Genomic DNA, 14,294 nt, shown 5'->3' on the forward strand with positions numbered 1-14,294 from the left:
CAGTAGGGTGTAGTAGGTTCTAGAAGCAACTAGAGAGTAAAAGCACACTAAAGGAATTCGAATACAAAAGTTATTAAAAGTATCATGCAAGCTAAGTAGGTCATCTCTTGGCACAGCTGACTGGACTGCGTTGGGAGTTTGAGCCACTGATTTACAATTACGTTACATGGTAGGTTTAGTCCAACTTTAGGGCGTAGTGCTGTTTTATGGCTACAAGTATAAATCAATCAACTTAAAATGTGGAACAAATCACTTGAATGGTCTTATTTTATGGAAATACTCAAATAGAACCTGAGTGATAAATCATCTTTCATTTTGAATGGTGAGCCAGTCCTCAACAAGGATGAGTCTCTTTAAAATATTTATTGTCTTAACTGAATATTAATTAGCTTAATTTTATATGTCTGCAAATGTTCTAAAGCTTCATTAAAAGTTTTCTTCTTGATTAGGCTCTCAATAAACATATTGATTAATATTACAAAAAAAGAAAAGATCTGAGCAAGGCTCCTCTGTGGAGGACATCTGCTGTTTCTATTTGCCTTGGGTTCGTTCTACCTTTTCTGCAAAGAGTACCTCGAATTACCTTCAAGGATTTCCTCCACAAATCCTTAGGTGACATCACTGCAGTGACACTAGGCTTTTCCCATTGTCCATGCTGCCCCGACTCAAAGCGCCCTTGTCCCTCCTTTGCTAGCTCTGGGAATAAGAAACCAAGGGCTCACAATGAGGAGCAAGCCCAAGTATCAAACATCAGCAGTTATTTTTCTCAGTCTCTCCTCTCTCTGCATCTGCTCTATCTTTCATTGCATCATTAAGGGCCCATTTCTCTACTGCCATCAGTTCCTGCCATTTGTATCTGGGAATTCAGATATCTAATGAGAGACTATTTATCAAAGCCACCCCAGAACTGCTTCCCCCAGTGCCTGTGCTCTCTCTCCAATACAAAGAATGATGATGGGTCCCACTTGGGTCAGATTCCCACCACTGGACCAGCCCACTTGGGCTAGAGCCACACCGCTCCCACTGCAACTGTGTTGATGGGGTTTGGAGAAGGAGGGACTATTCTCAGGAGGAAAAAAAAAAAAAGGGTGCTAGAAATGCAAACAGATAGGCATCTGCCACAAAGCCTGGAGATAGAGTGCCGTGAACGGCAAAGGAGGGAAAATGCCAGGATCATTTCAAAGAAAGATGGAAAGTGTTAAGAGTGACAAAGGCTGCAGAGCACACAGTACCATAAGGGTTGACAGGAATCCCTGGATTTAGCAATGAGGCAGTCACAGATAACCTTGGCGAGAATGCAGCTCGTTGGGTGAGGTGTGAAGGAGACTGAGGTGACCACATCCAAGGGGCTGAGAATGCTATTAACCCAAGTTAGAAAGAATATATCCTTGACAAGAATGCTAGCAAGTTAATTTTGTTTCTTGTTAAAGAATGAGCATGGTCATAGGCTAATAATCTCTGGACTTTATAATCCCTGGTTTTCTACCACGTGAGACTGGGAAGGGAATAGGCTCTGAGCGGATACTGGGGAAAGGACCACACCCCGAGTTTTTTGGCGGTTCAGGATCTCCTGTGTGTTCTTTTTTTTTTTTTAACATCTTTATTATAGAGTATAAATTGCTTTACAATGGTGTGTCAGTTTCTGCTTTATAACAAAGTGAATCAGTTATACATATACATATGTCCCCATATCTCTTCCCTCTTGCATCTCCCTCCCTCCCACCCTCCCTATCCCACCCCTGTAGGTGGTCACAAAGCACCGAGCTGATGTCCCTGTGCTATGCAGCTGCTTCCCCCTAGTTATCTATTTTACATTTGGTAGTGTATATACGTCCATGCCTCCTGTGTGCTCTTAAGAAACCATGTCTCTTTGCCATCCAAGGAACATATGCAGTGACCACAAGGAAGGCTCACCACAAAATATCTCACACTACCTGTACCAACAGATTAATTTATATCAACAATACCATGTCTGTTCAACTCCCTAAGTTATATCCTTTCACGTCTATAAAACATTTTCTCTCCCCCGTGTCTGCCTTCTCCCATCAGTCTGACCACAAAAAGTCCTCTCTCCTCTAATATCAATACTTTCCTTTGCGGAAGTTTTCTGGAGTTACCCACAGAGAGTTAATACTTTTTCATTTGAATTCTGCATCTCTGAATGTCCCTCATGTAACAGAGACAACATTATATTATGATGGTTCATGCACTCATCTGACTTACTTCCCAGGTGTTAATGCTGACCAGGTCAGGAAACGGTGCAGCCATTACAGAATCTCAGGTGTGGGCTGGGGCACAAGACACAGACCAGAGCTCAGGGGTACACTGCACTTCTCTTCCTCAACTGGCCCGCCTTGCAGGATCGTTTGCATACCTACGGGAAAACACCTGTGACGTGAATACACCTAAGTAAGATATCTCCGCTCTGGAACCATCTTGTGTTCTGTCTGCCCAGCTTTCTCTCAACACCTGAAACATCCTGGCATCCTCCAGCTTGCCTCACCTACTGGATGAGACCAGTCAGGACTCAGCCCCACATACTCTGTTCCATTCTCTGCAGAAAAGGTGACCCAGTGTTATGAGAACACATGGGATTTACCCAGCATCTGGACTCAGCACAGAGAAATGTTATATATGAAACGAGGCCACTTGGTGGGGTAGTGCTTGAGTCTCAGCTGGGAAGCTTGCAGGCCACATTTGGCCTGCAACCCTTCGGAGAAGAGGGTGAGCCAGCTCTTTCCAGAAATGGCAGGATGGAGGAAAGGAAAGGGAAAGGCCGGTTAGCAATAGTTGGTGCTCACACGTGTACAACTCTGACTCTCCAGAGAATAAGTTAGCATTTGTTTAGGGATCAGTGACAACAGTACTCACTAAGAATAGGTGAGATTAGCAAGTGGGGCAAAAAAAAAAGTCTTTGGTGCCTCTGTTTAGGGGATCTTCACTGACACCTTGGGTCTCTCAAGGGGAGAAGCCATGAGGCTTTGTGGTTAAAGGCACAGGCTCCAGAGTCCAGGTCCATCCCTGATGGGCTGTGTGATCTTCGACAAGTTACTTAAATTATCAGCATTTAACTTCATTTAAAATTTAAATTTAAAAGTCCTAGCTGGCACGGTTGTTGGAAAGATTATAAAGCATAGAAAGCACTTAATACGTGAAGTGCTTAAGACAGTACCTAGTAGGTGTTCAATGAACAATTATTAACTGGAGGGTTTTCAGATTTCAGGATTTCCAGAAATTTGTGTTTTTAATTTCAGGTAAATGTTTCATTTATTTGATAGGTTTTGTTTTCTCATGCCATCAGTTGTGGTTTTGGGGGGAAGTTGGGAGAAGCTGAAGGAGATAATGCAATGGACTACCCAGTAAGATGCTATATTTGACCGGAAGCCTCAGAGAAAAGTAAACTACATTACTATAGTTTTAATTTTTAAGGTATTTAATTATATTCCAATTATTTGTAATTTGATCATCCCAAGTGGCATAGCTCATATATGCAGTCTATTTAATAAACTACAAATTATGTTTCTTAACTCACTATTCTGGAAAATCTGCCTTAATTGATTTCCCAATTATTGATGACGTTTTGAGCACTTGATTCTGCATGAACTTCTATAAGGAAGGATAAAACAGACTAGTCCTATGTAAAATGCCTTGTCACAAAGAGTTAATGCACTGTCAATGATTATGTTTTTAAAGTTATTTTAAAAAGCAAACCAGAACCCTCAGCAACTTTCAGCCTTCCAGAATATGACAGTAGGCATAGTCAGGGAACTGTTCCGTGCTTTTCTCTACCACTTTTGTGGAGTCTAGGCTCTCCCTGAGCGCAGCCCTGCTTGCTTCCTCAAGTTCCTCTCTCATCACTCTGCCGGGCTCTGTTTGATCCAGCGACATTGGCCTTCCCTCTTCTGGTTTCTGATTCTCCACCAGCCATTTCCTCTCTCTGGGCCTGTACCCACATTACTCCTCTGCATGGTAGGCTCTCTGCCCTTGTTTTGAGGCTGTCTACCTAGGTTTAGCTCCCAGCTTAAGTGCTTCCTCCTCAGGGACACCTCTGATACCATATTCTCCTCCCCGATCCTTTTAGAGCACCCTGCACTTTTCATCATAGCCCTTGTCACAAATGCATTTAAATGGTTACTTATGTAATTTTCACTTAATTGTAGTCATCCCTATTAACATGTATTTTTCATATTGAGAGAGACCATGTCTTTTTGATTTACTGCTCTATTCTGAGCATCTAGCCCAGTACCGGTTCAATAAATATTTATGAACTGGGTGAATAAGTGAGGAAGCTTGTAGGAGAAGCCAAAGCTGTTTCATCTTGAGGCTGGTGCTCAGGCTTTTGAGCTGGACAGGTTTGCGATGGAAACACAGATTTGCTATTTAATTATCCTGTGACTGTGAGCAAGAAACTAAATATCTCTAAGCCTCAGCATTTCCCCTTCTGTGACATGGAGATAATATAGTACTTCCACATAAGGTTACAGTAAGATATAAATCAGGTTGTGTTGTACCCACAAATACCTATTATAGTGCACAGGGTAAGTACTCAAAAATTCCCAGTGCTCAAAGCTCACTACTATTAAGAGTGATGTGGAGTAGAAATCTATTTCCATGATAAATGCCTTGCATGTATCATTAAAACTCAGCTCAGGCAGCTGATATCATAGCAGAGTTAACATCAATGGCAGCTCAGTTCTTTCTGAAAGCTGATTGAGAGTGTAACTGACCCTGATATAGCACAGGCAGACCATCTGCTGCCTCTCCAAGCTCAGCCTGAGAAGCAGTCCTCATCAAGTTGTAGCACTACACAGCTTCTCCCACGAGAGCTTCTGGCTTCCCAAATACAGCCAAACTCCCATCCTCAATTATACTGTTTAAAACAATGTACGGTGTCTCTCCTTCTGGGAGGGCTCAGCAGGGGCTCTTATAATTATCACCTAAGCAACATTCTAGTCACTAGCCAGCATTAGGAAAGAGAATGTTCTGGTAACATCTGGTCTGGGCATACAAATGGACTTCACATCTAAGTATAAAACACGTAGCACTCACCACACCCAACAGTCTACACAGACTGGTAGGATACATGAATATCTAGCTCCTTACATGCCAGTCTCTCCAACATATCCATTTCAGATGCAGTCTGTCCTTTACATCTGCAAAACAAAATCATTTTAAAAAAATCTGTTTAATAACTTTTTCTTTCTAATTACACACTGTAGAAAATTATTTTGTACCAGAAGGAGCACTCGCCCCTTTAGAATACAACTTCTGGAGAACTTTGTAGATAAAAACAATCTTGAGAAAAAAAGAACAAAGCTGAAGGTATCACCCGCCCAGACTTAAGACTATACTACGAAGCTACAGTAATCAAAACACTATAGTACTGGCACAAAAACAGACAAATAGATCAATGGAATAAAATAGAGAGCCCAGAAATAAACCACGTATGTATGGTCAATTAATCTACAACAAAGGAGGCAAGAATATACAACAGAGAAAAGACAGTCTCTTCAATAAGTGGTGCTGGGAAAATTGGACAGCTACATGTAAAAGAAGGAAGTTAGAACATTTCCTCACACTATATACAAAAATAAACTCAAAATGGATTAAAGACCTAAGTGTAAGACCTGAAACCATAATCCTCCCAGAAGACAACATAGGCAGAACACTCTTTGACATAAACCACAGCATTATTTTTTTGGATCTGTCCCCTAAGGCAAAAGAAATAAAAGCAAAAATAAATAAATGGGACCTAATTAAACTTAAAAGCTTTTGCACTGCAAAGGAGACTATTGACAAAACAAAGAGACAACCTATAGACTGGGAGAAAATGTTTGCAAATGATATGACTGACAAGGGGTTAATATCCAAAAATATATAAACAGCTCATACAACGCAACATCAAAACAAAAACAAAAAAACCCACACAACTCCATCAAAAAATAGACAGAAGACCTAAACAGGCATTTTTCCAAAGAAGACATATAGATAGCTAACAGACACATGAAAAGATGCTCAACATTGCTAATTATTAGAGAAATGTGAATCAAAACAACAGTGAGATATCACTTCACACCTGTCAGGATGGCTATCATCAAAAAATGTACAAATAACAAATGTTGGAGAGGGTGTGGACTAAAAGGAACTTTCCTACACTGTTGATGGGAATGTAAACTGGTGCAGCCACTATGGAAAACAGTATGGAGGTTCCTTAAGAAAACTAAAAATAGAGTTACTATATGATCAAGCAATCCCACTCCTGGGCATACATCTGGAAAAGATGAAAACTCTAATTCGGAAAGATACATGCACACCAATGTTCACAGCAGCACTATTTACAATAGCAAAGATATGGAAGCAACCCAAGTATCCATCAACGGATGAACAGATAAAGAAGACATGGCATATATGAAATATTACTCAGCCATAAAAAAGAATGAAATTCTGCCATCTGCAGCAATATAGATGGACCTAGAGAACAATATGCTTGGTGAAATAAATCAGACAGAGAAAGACAAATACTTTATGATATCACTTATATGTGGCATCTAAAAATTAAAACAAACAAACATATATAGCAAAACAGAAACAAACTCACAGATATAGAAAACAAACTAGTAGTTACCAGTGGTGAGAGGGAAGGGAAGAGGGGCAACATAGGGGGATGGAATTAAGAGATACAAACTACTATGTATAAAATAGATAAGCAACAAGGACATACTGTATGGCATAGAGAATTATAGCTATTATTTTTTAATAACTTAATGGAGTATGATCTGTAAGAATACTGAATCACTATGCTGAACACTTGAAACTAATATAATATTGTAAATCAACTATACTTCAATTAAAAAATTAAAAATAAAGAAAAATTAAATCTTAATTGGGGCAGCTGTTTTTAAGTGAATTCATTTTATAATAAAATTTCAAGTAGTACATCTGAGAGAAGACAGTGGCTAAATGGCTACTAAGACAAGGCTGGGTTCGTTCAGACAGAGATGGTTTAGGAGAAAGACCTTCTTGGCTATCTTTCCATCATTACTGAGAACAAATACATTACATGCATATAAAAGGGAATTTCATATTGAGGCGAGTCTTAACATTTGAAACTACCCAAGAAAGAATAAAAATTTCAGCTTTGCAATAGAGTTGATGCTGGAAAGTGGATGCTCAATCAGGGATTATAGTTGCCTGCTCTCTTTTTTTTTTAAATTTTTATTATTTTTGGCTGCATCAGGTCTTAGTTGTGGCACATGAGCTCTTCGTTGTGGTGTGCAGGCTCAGTAGTTGTGGTGTGCACGCTCTCTAGTTGTGGTGCAAGGGCTCAGTAGTTGAGGTGTGTGGGCTCCAGAGCACTTGAGCTCTGTAGTTGCAGCACGCAGGCTCTCTAGTTGTGGTGCGTGGGCTCACTAGTTGCAGTTCACAAGCTTAGTTGCCCCGTGGCATGTGGAATGTTAGTTCCCCAACCAGGGATCGAACCCGTGTCCTAAAATTCGTTCCTTTTTCAGTTTGGTTGCTTTTACTTGTAAACCTTGTACTTCTTTATCATGATACTCCTTTAGTTTTATCCAAAGATCCTTAAAGTCATTAGATACATCTGCAGAACTAGGGCTTCTACAACTGCTTCCTGAGACGTTCATCTTGCTTAATATATGCTACTCTTCTACCGCTTAATGTTTTCTGACCTTTTCTGTTACATTAGACAGGTATGAAGTTGTCTTTGGCCAGTTTAAATACCCAAAGTCACACTGCTAGGACACAGCTACAGTTACATCACGGCTGGAACTCAAGTTGTGATGCCAATGAACTCCAAAATACTTGGCTTGCAAGACTGCTTTGAGATTCTCAAAAGCCCCAGCAGGAAAGCGAGCTCACTTTGGCACAGGGAAGAGATGGCTGTTTGCTCTTCTCATTCCCTCACTAATCTGCAAAACTGCCAGCGGCCAAGCCACCTCCTCTGGGCAGCCTGCTCTTTCCAGGGCTGCGGGAGGGCCCAAGGGCCACCGGCCCCAGTTGCCTGACCTCTTGAATCTAGATGAGGCCATGTGACCAAGTCTTGCCAAAGATAAATGAGCAGATGTGCTGCTTGTTACTTTGGGGCAGAAACATTTAGGAAGTGGGTATGCTGTCTTCATCCTCTATTTCCCCTTCCCTCAGCTGTTTCCCGAGGAGCCTGAGGTCAAAGGGATGGTGAAACCACAAGTTGTAAGGAGCGTGATTCTCATAATTATTGCCCAAAGAAAAGTCACCTGTTGACCAGGACTATCCATATTGTACTGTTTCAGGGGCCAGACGTTTTATTTCTGTTGTCTCAAGGCACTGAAATTTTGTTAGTATTTATTACAGCAGTTAACATTACCCCAACTCATATATTCTTTTCAAAGGAAAGAAAGTCACACATTTTTCAGAAGGTTCTTGAGATCTTTAAGTCATCCAAGAAGTGGAAACATCTGCATGGGTGTGTCTAATATAGGACAGGATTTATCACGGGCACATGTCTGTTCTACTTGCTGAAGTGATATCTCTGGAGTTTTTGACTTTGGCATGCTATGGAATTCTGATAACTATTTCTTAAATATGATCAATTACTAGTTTGAGACACTTCCTAGTTTCTGGCATTTTGCTCCTTGACTTCATGCCCCTGTCATGGACATCGGGGACCACAGAGTCACTATGTGCATGCTCATTATTTCTCCCCCAGTGCACACAAGGCATGACATGTGCAATAGTCAACCCTTTCACTGAGAAGTAGACCAGAAAGCCATACCTCTAATAATCCAAAAATTATAAAGAAAATGAACTCACTGATCATGTTGCAGGCAGACAAAGGACTTAACAATTCTCAGAAGTGGCACAAACTTAGATAACCAGATTCTAGTCCAGTCATAGGATGTATCTGACTCCAAAATTGAAGTTAGGGTAAATTTTAAAGAAAAGTTCAGGTTGATTAAGCCAACAGTGGTCATCAAAGTCAGAATTATTATTGTTGTTGTTGTTTTTAACACATCTAAAGAGTCTGCTTGAGTAAGTTTGGAACTAAGCTTGGACAACTGGCACTTTAAACCAATTTCCCATGTGCTTACAATGTACAGTAACACTTGAGAACTACTGTATTAACTGTAAATCGTAACGTATAAGCATCCATGAAAAGGCAGTGTTAAGGCTGAAACAAAAATATAAATGGAAGCATTTTGTTCTAATGTTAAACACTAGAAATGGGAAGATACAGCTTTTTAAAGGAGAAAACACATATATTATCTGAGAGAAGCTATCTAAATTACAGGTCTTGTTCTTTTACCATCGTCTTGCCCAGGTACCTCGGCCATATAGAGATAGCACACTCCATTGTAGGTTCTTAGTTGGATGGATAAATTTCTGTAAGGAGAGTCTCCATTTCTGAAGCTATATCAGGGTCCATGATGGTGTTGGCATAAGGATATATTCAGGGAAGGCAGAAGATGGAGTGCCGTAGGGTTGTCCATCCTTTATGGACACGTTTCAACCATTCAATGCCAAAGAGATTTCATAGACTCTCTACTTAAAAATCCTAATGCTGGTAGAATAGTCATTAGAGTACAGGTTTGGATTTTCAGGTCTAAAACAGAAGCATTCATACCCATGGTAGAGAGTTGGTCTAAAGGAAAAGATAGAAAAATAATTACCTTGTTCTATGCATTATACTAAACATTTTATTGACAATTTAAGGCTTTACCTTCCAAGAGGTAAGTGCTCAACTACATTTAATTTTATTTATATATATAATTTATTTATTTACACAATATATATTTAGATATATTCTGATATAATTGGGGTGTTAGCATTACCTTCCCATGGAGGAATTAAATCAGTATTTGATAAAAAGTTCTTTCCTAATCCTAGAAATTCATTGACATGCAGTGTCCTGTCCCTTCTCCTTGACAACACCCTAAAGGCAACATAGTATCAAGGGACATATGTAATAGAGAATAAACAACATATTTCAAATATGCAGAGTCTATACCATAACTTGAAGCCTCATTCTTTATTTTTTTTTACTGCTCCTATTAGGCCCACAAAACCATCACTGCAATTGAATGAGAGGTTTCACTTCTAACACTCCTGAGTGATGTCGAGATTACTAAGATGTATGGGTGAGTGACTTCCTGATTCTGAAATCCAGAAATCAGGGTCTTCTGTTCCAGGGACATCATCCACACCCAATGGTTCTTTTCAATATTTATTCCTTGGGAGTCAATACGTTGTGAGCAATTTCAGTGGCTTATTTATCACATTCTCCTGGTCTGTTACTCCCTTGTTACCCTCTCTTTCCAAACATGGAAACAGCAGGCCCACAGCAATGACAGAATCCCAAAGTTGCTATTACTCATTCTAATGAGGTGCCCTGGTACCTCTCATCCCTCCCTCCAGACACACCATCATTACCTGTGCTCATTTATAAGCATCTCTGCATATTTTCAACAACCCTGCCAAGGCTTGGAGAAGCTCCTCTATGTGATGAAATAATCAGAGAAACAGTGACTTTTCCGGTGGTTAGGCTCAGGGTGAGCACTGCTTGGAAGAACACGCCATGCTCTTCAGGCGAACTGCTGTGTCAGGGAGCCAGGAATGCAGCTGAGGGTTGCTCACTAGGGCCAAAGGCAGCATCAAAGGAATGATGTGAAATGTGAAAAAGAATCAATAATCATTCTTCAAAATAATGCCTTTTCAAACACGGCAAATGTCACTGGCTTTTGGCAACACTACTTGGGATTTATTCTCTCAAAAAAGGGCACCACCACAGGGCTGGAATAAAAAGCCCTGGTATGTTATTCTTTGAAATGGCAAAATGACAGAAGAGTGGGCATGGGAATTCAGATCCAGATGTAAATTAAATGTGCATAATTCCTCGAGGCATTTGCATCCATCTCCCCTTAAGGGCTGTGCTGCTAAGCTAGTGGGTCAGGGTAGGTCTAATGGGGGTGGGGGTGGGGGGAGGACAGGAGGGGTCTCAGCAGAGCCTGGATGCTCTCACACACTCCCACATCCCAGTTTCAAATAAACGTCAAAAGTGGGCGCTAACTTCTCGTTTCCTCTGCCGCTTCTGCCTTACATGCTACAACTCAGTGTTTCACTCCTCCCTCTCCTCTTGTCCACTTCTGAACATGTTAATCTCACTCTGATTATTCCACTTCTCTCCTTCCCTTGACCTTGAATCAAGCCAGCTGGGTCACCATGATGGCCTGTCCTCTAGTTTCCTGATGCTGAATTCTACTTGCCACCATGCACCAGTCATGTTTACATCAGAATAATGGGTGCAACACTTAGATCTGCTCATACCACACCTCCTGTTGACCTCTGAAGATGTTGGGGGATGATCACCCAACACAGAGTTCAAGCATCTTGAGGTACATTTTACATCCTTCCCAATGTAGCTCCAATCTTTTCAGTGCAGTCTCCTATATGAACCCCCAAATCCCTATACTGTAGCTACAGCCACCCTGCAAATATACCATGCTTAAATGTATGTCTTCTCCCAACTGTCCATGTGGCAGCAACTTGTATCCATCCTTCAAATACCATTGTCTATAATGGAAGACTTCATAGGGATTAAAAGAGCTACAGGTACACATTGTCCAGGATGGATCTCACAGACCAAAGTTGAGATAAAGAAAACAGTTACCAAACAAAAACCCACCCGTATCATATGAACCCATTTATATCAAATTCAAAAACAGGCAAAATAAATTCATGGTGATCAACCAGTAGTTACCTCTTGGAGGTGGGGAGGATTGGCTGGGAAGGGGCACAAAGAAGCTTTCTTGGGATGTTGAAATGCCCCACCCAATATCTTAATCTGAGTGATAATTACCTGAGTGTGCACATATGCAATAATTCACTGAGCTATACAATGAAGATGTGTGAACATTACTGTATGTATGTTATACCCCACTTAAAAAGAAAACAAATACCAACAGATAAGTGACATTTTGGAAGAAGCATTTCCTATGTCCAACTGGCCACTGCCACCCAACTCTGCTCATAGAATAATCACTCTCTCTTTTATGTTCCCATTGTCTTTTACAGCTTAATTACAACAGATGGCCCTTATTGGTGCCTCTTTTGTTCTTAGCCTTGGGCATCTTTATGAAAAGGGATTGACTAGCATGTTTCTTCTCCTCCCCAGCACTTAACACAGTGTTTAGTCAAATGTTGCTGAATGAATGCAATAGGAAATCACAAACAGAATTGCGTGGGACCCCTGCAAATGTGGAACCATTCCTGCTATAAACGTCTCCTAGCAGGGCTATGCATTTCTCAACAGGCAGAATTCTAAACTGCCACCCTCTGTCACCAAGGTGTCTGTTAATACACTGCACCGTCTTCCCCAATAAGAAGTTGAGTGAAGGCAAAAGAATTTATACTACGTGATGACATTCAGACCACCCTGCTCTGGGCTAAGAGAGCGCACACAGTGAGGCTTGTCAGCTGTGTGAACATTAGGCTGGTTAGTTGTTTAAAGAAAGCAAAATTAATTTTCAGCTGTCAGTCAGTTGAGCAAGATTTGCTTCACTTCTGAAATTTATTGACAGGCTCTAATAACCAGCACTTAAATTGTCTTTTCTGGAAGCAAACAGCGAAAACCAAAAGCTAGAAATCGGATGATCACCTCTGGTTCCCAGGCAAAACAGAAAGAGGCTATTGTGGTCATATAGTTTTTACAGCATTTTCAAATTTTAATAGACATTTTTGTTATTGGAAGTTTCCCAAATTAGCTTGCTGTTTTTCTTTACTACTGCAAGGTTAATATAGTCTGAGTGTTTTCGGCAAGGTTTACAGCACAGAGAGTGGGGGTAAAATAAGAACTGTGATTACCTATAATAAAGAGGGTGTTGAAGACTCAGATTCAACAACCATTTTATTGAGGGACTTCTGGTGATGGGCACTTTGACATATTTTTATTCAACTACTCTTCCCCAAAAGAGGGATTTATTAGACCTAACTACAGATGAGGACAATGAGATTAGTGAGGTAAAATAATTACCCAACATCACACAGTAAGGTTAAAGTCATTTAATATAACTCACACTAAATCCTATGATGTCTGGTGAGGTAATACCTTGTGATGTTATAGATTCAGTTTTTAGGAAGACACAAAGTCCGTCCTAGCTTCCCTCAAAACTCATCACATATGTTTACTTGACTTCAATAAGCCAGTCTCCCAGCCATACCTACCATACCAATCAACTCAAGGCAATATGTATCAATAGCTACTGAGAAAGACACACCTGTTCATCTATTATTTTTGCACACAATAGGGAGTCATGAGGAGAAGAGAATAGCCCTTGCTCTCAAGGAGCCCCCAGTCTACAATTAAGGGACTTGACCACTTCTCCAAGGTGTACAGAAAGTTGGGGTTGGTCTTAGTGTGATGATCTCTGCGCTTGCTACTCAGCAAAGAAAAAAGCAGCAGCCTCCTCTGAGGTTGCTAGTTGTTGCCCTTGTGAGTCATGAGCCTTGGATGTCCAAGGGCTGCAGGATCTTGGATCCCAGGGGACAGCTATCTTTGTCTCCTGGACTTCCCGCTGCAGGTTAGACAGCACTTGGATTGCCAAAGGAATTGAGGAGGTAGACAACGCTTGAATGTCAGGGACTTGGTGGGGAGGAGGCAGGATTTGATCTCCTCTTGAGGAACTGATTATACCTATGGCAGACAAGAACTTAATGGGGAGAAGTGAGTTGTAGGTTAAAGATCTTCAATTCCACAGAGATTAAGTGAGGACCCAGTGGGTGTTGAGGTTGTGAGCCCCAGTGGGGAAGGTAAGATGTAAAAAGTTGTCACTCAGTGTGGGAATGGACCAAATAAAGACAGGGGCAAAGTGTTACGGGGGCACAGAGGAGGTCACATCTAAACCCACCTGGAGTAGCTGAGAAAAGTCAGGCAAAGAAAAATGGAAGAGTATTCCAAGATGAGACCCTAGCACGTAATCTGGCACACAGGCACTAAAGAATTAGTTGTGTATCTGGAACGATGGGGCTTTGACACAATTAGAACACAGGTTTGTGCTGCTGGTTGTTTTGAATTGTTTTTCTACTTGTGGGTTTCTTGTTTGGTTGTTTTGTTTGATGGTTTATGTGATTTTTCTTTTTCTTTTAAAAAAGTATTCCAAAAGGTGAATTATCTCATTTAAAGATAGAAGATCAGGTCCTATCTATATTAGTCAGCTTTCTCCAGAGAAACAGAACCAACAGAATGGTTGAAAGAGAAAGAGAGATTTATTTTAAGAAGCTGGCAAATGCAATTGTGGAGGTTTGGT

The 14,294-nt window shown here is 40.8% G+C and overlaps 1 long non-coding RNA gene across 7 annotated transcripts in view; it reads right to left on the reverse strand.

The window, feature by feature from the left end:
* Positions 1-14,294, reverse strand: part of LOC307175353 — a 638,943-nt gene that overhangs the window by 122,551 nt on the left and 502,098 nt on the right. For 5 of the 7 annotated variants that reach the window (XR_013824319.1, XR_013824320.1, XR_013824322.1 and 2 more), the window contains 2 exons: positions 5,050-5,153; positions 2,224-2,374 (listed from right to left, as the gene is read on the reverse strand). This is a non-coding gene — a long non-coding RNA (uncharacterized lncRNA). The remainder of the gene's footprint in view (positions 1-2,223; positions 2,375-5,049; positions 5,154-14,294) is intronic. The other 2 variants (XR_013824321.1, XR_013824323.1) reach the window with 1 other exon arrangement.

The sequence above is a fragment of the Stenella coeruleoalba genome (assembly GCF_951394435.1).
Source record: "Stenella coeruleoalba genome assembly, chromosome: 16".
Taxonomy (NCBI): domain Eukaryota; kingdom Metazoa; phylum Chordata; class Mammalia; order Artiodactyla; family Delphinidae; genus Stenella; species Stenella coeruleoalba.